Here is a 4,907-nt window from a genome sequence, read left to right on the forward strand (position 1 = left end):
TGAGCATCATCTGCGAAGTTAGTAGTAATGTCTTTGGAACCATTTCTTATCCGCAGATGCTCTAGAGATGCTAGAATCTTTCTGAGTGCTTCGGGTTTGGGTGGGAGGGGAGGCTTCCTTTATCAGCCTAATGCAGATGTCTGCATTCTTTCTAGAGTCGAGGGCTAAATGGGCAGCTGTTAGTGAAGGCTGCTAATGTCATCTACAAACATGACTAAGGGTTTTGAGAATGGGTTGGAAATTCATTTCAAGTTTATGAGCATCCATGCATAAAGAGAGTTTTTTGCCACCTTTTGACAAAGTAAAATAATAAATTACCCTTTATCTTCTATAATTAGCATCAACTCTGTGCATGACCCTAGCAATAGGTCCTTGTTTAGCTTTTGTTACGATTATTAGTTTCGCCCACTGAAAAGTTTGTTTATAGAGATGGTCATTTGTCAGATCTGTTAAATGGTATGGGGAGAACTAATATTTCAATCCTGTTTTGGAGCAACTTAGCTAAAATTTGCAGGTAAAGGAAAAGATAAGGGCAAATGCAGTGCTTCTGGGAACGATGAGACTAGTATCTTTGGCTATCCGAGGAAGAAAGATACTCCCTGAGGCGTTTTCAAGGTCTAGAAGTCAATATCTTATAAGAATCTTTGGTGACGTGAAATCTTTGCCAGGAGAAAGATACCACCATAATCTCACCTGTCTTTCCATCTTACTTTTCCTTTCTTTGCATTGGACTTTAGTTATCCTTACTGCTGAGTTCACTGTCCTTTTTTGTTCTATAGCAGCAATATTTGACCACTGCCTTAAAAAAAAAAAACAAAAGAACTTCCAATTCTTATCGCTTCCCTGAAAGCTTGCGAATTCCACACATGTTCACATCTACGCGTCATCATGGAGCCGAGTGTTGGGCTGATCTTCACGGAAGGTGGTGATGGAGCATTTCTGCATTCAGTCTCCATAGCCTTACAGGTTGGCATCCTTAAGACAAGTGCTTGCTCCACTCCTGTTATCATCCCCTGAGAAGGCTCCTGGGGTCAGGAGGCTCTGCCCCTCAAGGCCCGTGGTCGCACCAGCCTTTGCTCGAAGGTACCCCTGGTCTCTCCCTCCCACCCCTATTTTCAGGTGAATTATCTCTCTATCAGCTGTTTTCCAATACTTCACAAATTCTAAAATGTTCAGAGCTGCACACTGGTCATCTCTTATGCACATGAGCGATCCAGGCCCAGAAAGATGACTGACTTAGCATCACACGGCCAGTTCTAACGCCTCTCCTGGGCCTAGGACCTACGATCCCCTGTCCCCAGTCAGACGTTCCATTCCACTCTTCACCGTTGATGTCGTTGCTGTGTTCCTTTAGCCGAACCCACCGCCTGACCCGGGCACCAGTGGCCCTGGGGCTGTGACACAGTATCTGCTCAGCTGTTCTGCTTTGTCCTCTCCTTAGTCCATGTCACATGCTGCTATTTGCACTTCCCCTTTAAGGCTGGTGTATTACCTGGCTTGTGGTGGTTGCCTGCATGGTCACCTGATTTTCACATCAGGGTTTGCAAGGATCGTTCACTTATTTTTTTGGTAAGGCCATCGCAGCCTCTGTAGCAAGGTTAAAAGCTCACCAGTGAGAAGATTGGATGCTGTCACTGCTCTGTCAGCCTTTCCGTTGATCTCTTTGGAGACCTGGAGACCTGTATATTTTCTTGATTTGATCTTCTACATCTTTGTCTGGCAGTTGGACAAATTGCTCTCTTGAGGAGACATTCATACTCATGTCAGCTTTTAGCAGCTTCCCTGAGTCATTTTAGCATTGGAATAACATAGATTGAATTAAAACAGCTCAGGATGCAGCTTTGCTCCACCTCATTGGTGAGAGAAAAGGTCATAGGTCTGGCCTGACACCACAGACCAAATTTGGTATTTTGTCAGTGACTGGGCATGGTTCATAATCCCATCTATCAAGGGAACCATACCTACTCTCAGTGACAGTGTCTTGATGTGTCCTGAGATTTCCCAAATTAAAGTCATATCACAAAGAGCATGCCTGCTTTCCCAGTGAATGGAACGCCAAGTGCAGTTCCGCTTGGCCCAGCATAACCCTTCAGTGATCTGTTTGGGGGATGTAGGCCAGGAACCGGGAGTTGGGGTGGGGGGTTGCGTCATATTCTGCGAGCAGTTACTAAGCTCCCACTTCTCACGGTCTCTTTTGAAGGTCCACCATTCACAATCTCATGGTTTAACCTCAGTATTAAATGATTTGGAGAAAAACTGTCAATTGAAAATATTCAGCCCTGAACCCAGGCTCCACTCTCTTGGTTGAGAATTTCCACCAGAGCACTGAGGCTACTGTCACCATTTATGTTTCATAAGGCTTCACTAGGAACGGAGAGGATAGTATTAGAGCATTTGCTGGAAATAGACATCATCTCCTTTGGTAGGGGAATTGGAAGATATGTTATACATGTGGCTACTTCATAGCTGTAGGGCAAGTGGGTCATTTTATATCCTGGATCTTCCTTAGCCCTTCATCAGTCATAAACACATTGACCCGAGAGAATTGTTCACCAGGATTATAAGGCGATATAAATTACTCAATATCTTATTTGATCCAGCTCCTCCGTGTGTCAGATATCGAAAGAATGGTTAAGTCCAGTATATTCTTGTAATATCAGATGTTTTCCAAAAATCTAGACAATAATACAAACTTGGGAATCTACAAGTTCGTGATGTCTACATTTTCCCGCCACCTTTAATGGCTTGACCTCCTGTTGCTATCAGAAAACGGATGGAGCATGAAGTAGGATGAAGCATGCACTGTTTTCCGGAAAGCAAACGTACGTTGCCCTCATGCGAATTCTGTCATTCAGTGTGTACTCTAGAACCTAAACCTGATACCCACTGACTACCTCCTTAGTTTTTCTTCGATTTCTATCATTTTAAAAAGTCTCATTCTTGGATAACTTCGTTTTAAAAAAGATTTAAACTTTTCTCATTTCACAGTACAGCTGTTTGTAATTTTTGACAGCTCTTATATACCAGTTTTTAGAAATGTAATAGGAAGTGATTTTGCACATATGGTGCAAGCCTTGCTGGTGCGTGTTTAATGTGGTGACACTTGCCAAAACTGCTTGGCAAAACATGTCAAATAGGATGCTTGAGTCAGAACTCTAGTGTAAATGTGTCTAAACAGCAGTATGTATCATTATGATATATTTTTGTAAACATAGTGATGGCTTCTTTCAGTCGTGTAAGTACTGGATAAAAATAACCACTTCACTTGAATAATGTAGAAAAATGTCACCCAGTTGATGGCCCTCCGCAGTTACTTACATTTTATGAGCCAGTGGCATCACTTCTATTTGTGTTATTATTTAGAGGAGAGTGAAGAATTGATACCAGACAGCATGGAGTGCAAAAATAATAACTCACCAAAACTTGCCTCCTAATTAAAATTCAAAACTATAACGGATATGTTTACACGTTAGAGACCACTTTTACCCTCCACAGTGTGTTCAATTGCAAGAAACATTGAGAGGTCTGGACTTCACTCATCTAATGACCAGCTCGGTAAGCTTGGCTCTTGAAAGCACTAAATTACCAAATCTTTGTGGTAAAAATAACCAGATTAAATTTCCTCGTGACCATCCATAGCTGGCTAATATACAGGCTAGGTTTTCACTGAATCACAGTTCCCCAAATTACAGTGAAAATTCATCTGCTAAGATGACTTATTCAAAAGCCTGTTCATTCTCAGAATAATTGCCCCACTACAAGTAGCCTGATGGGTCTTGTGCACATTGGAAAACTGTTTAGGCCCATTCGAAACCACCAACAATAACAATAGCTATAGCTTATATACATTGAGCCCTTGTGCGCCAGGTACTTTGGTAAGCACTTTAATGCATCCTCTCATTTTAATCCTCACAACCACCTTCTAGGGTGTTATTGTTACCACCCCATTTTATTGATAAGGACACTGCCCAAGGTACTCAGCTAATAAGAGGAAATCTTTGGGTTTAGTAAGCAGAATGACTAGTTCAGTTTTCCCTAGTAGTTAAGGTTCTCAAACCCCTTAAACACTTTGGAATGGATTTGTTGTTTAATTGAAGTAGTGAATAAATTAAAATTTGTTCACATTTCTGTCATAGGTTCCCAGTACAAAAACGCAGGGATATAAAAGCAAAACTTTGAACTCGGTGACGTGATGGTCTTTGGGAACGGCTAGATGGTAGAAATGGCACTGGACATCAGAGCCAATGTCCATTCACTTTTCACATTTGTTGTATTCATAGCCTTAGAATTGATGAGTCTGGTTTGGAAGGGAGGGTTTCAATCTATGATGTCACTGTGAGAACTGTCGTGAAGTTTTTGTAGGAAAATACAATAATCTGCTCTTTCCTGTAGTTGTGGCTTTAACATCTCTGGCTGTGTTTAAGTTCAAGAGCTTGCCGTGGCCACCAGGGCCTGGCTTCTAAGGAATAGGGCATGCCAGTCCATGAGAGGGGTCCTGAAACCTTCAAGGTCACTGGTCTAGTCCGACCCTGCCCCATTTAAGCATTGCCCTGTGTGTCTCTCCTCTCTGGAACTTCATGTAGCAGCCTAACACTGGGGCCAACTTGCCTTTACTCTATTTTCTATGATGAACACTTGTGGAGAAACTGTGACAAATCCATTGATCCTAATATTTTTATTGTTGAAGTCTTGTTGATTCTCTATGAATAATTTCTATTTGATTGTACTGTGTAGAGTTAAAACCCACCAGAGGTATGTTAATAAAACTATAAATGCGTAGTGTAATATAGAATAGCAAGATTTTTTGTGAACAATTTATATAGAAGAGTAAGTTGTTTTTTAAGTGTTAGGCACTTTTCTTTTAGGAACTTAAAATGTTATAAGAGTTTTCTAAACATTCAATATTT

This window comes from Lagenorhynchus albirostris, chromosome 4 (genome assembly GCF_949774975.1).
Source record: "Lagenorhynchus albirostris chromosome 4, mLagAlb1.1, whole genome shotgun sequence".
Taxonomy (NCBI): Eukaryota; Metazoa; Chordata; class Mammalia; order Artiodactyla; family Delphinidae; genus Lagenorhynchus; species Lagenorhynchus albirostris.